Below are 1,303 nucleotides of genomic sequence, written 5' to 3' on the forward strand. Positions count from 1 at the left end.
CAGTATGTTGCACTGAAGCACCGCAGCAATTTCCTAATGTTGTAAACCTGCTCAACATCTGGCAATAAACCCTTTCTGATTTCTGATTTCTGATTTCACAAGTATTCACTCACTCATCCAAATCACTGAATTCAAGAGTTCCAATAACTTACACAGGAACATAAGCTCAAGCCCCGGGTCAGGCACACTGCTTCTACAAATATTTCTGAAAGAATAATTACAGTCCTCCAAAACTTCAAGTGGCCATCAGATTAGCTGAAGAACGGTGCGTAGAGAGCTTCATGGAATGAGGCAAAGCAGCTGCACACAAGCGTTACACCAAGTGAAATGTAATGCTTCTGATACATTACTGTGAAACACAACACCACTGAGCAGTGCAGACGCGTTCTCTGGAGAGACAAATTACGCTCCTCCGTCTGGTAATTCATGCTCTCAACTTTGTGGGAACAGTTTGCGGAAGACCCTTTCCTGTTCCAACATGACTGCGCACCAGTGCACAAAGCCAGGTCCATAAAGACATGGATGAGCAAGACTGATGTGGAAGATCTTGACTGGCCTGCACTCCTAAACCTTGTGGAAAGCCTTCTCAGAATAGTTGAAGCTCTTATACCAGAAAAGGGATGTCAATCAAGTTCATTTGAAGTCGAGTGGCTTTATTGACATTTCAACCATGTGTAGTGGTACAGTACACAGTGAAATGAGACAACGTTCCTCCAAGACCATGGTGCTACATATGACATATAACAGACAAGCAACCCAAGACTACATAAAGTTGCAAAACAAAAACAAAACAAAGACAGTGCAACACCAGACAGAACAGACACAACAGTGCAATAGAAAAGTGCAACGTAACAGTGAGTTATGCAATATGTGTGTGAAGACAGACGAATATGTAACCCAACTTACGATTTAGTATCAAGAATGACCCACTAGCCAGTATCAGAAAATCTAGGATCGGCAGGAGCCCAAGGTATAAACACCAATAAGGAGGGACCACACCAGAGAGACTGTTAGCTTAGCTGCTAGCGGACTTTCCGTCTCGTTATGTCTGCCCTTTTCTCCTTATCAAATTAGGTTTTCCCCACTTTTCTTACTCACCGATGACATGATGAAATTCGCTTGCACCTCTTAGCAATTCGACTTTGGTAACATTAGTTTCTCAGGCACATCGCTTTGTATGAACAGGAACAAAATGGCAACTACAGAAAGTCATGTGATCAAGGTCAACAGTAAGGGTAGCTGGGAGCACATTGCTGATTGGCCAAGTAATACAACAACAGATAATCTTATTTGTCCACATCTT

The sequence above is a fragment of the Pundamilia nyererei genome, unplaced genomic scaffold, assembly GCF_000239375.1.
Source record: "Pundamilia nyererei isolate P.nyererei 1_Seehausen unplaced genomic scaffold, PunNye1.0 scaffold00111, whole genome shotgun sequence".
NCBI classification, from domain to species: domain Eukaryota; kingdom Metazoa; phylum Chordata; class Actinopteri; order Cichliformes; family Cichlidae; genus Pundamilia; species Pundamilia nyererei.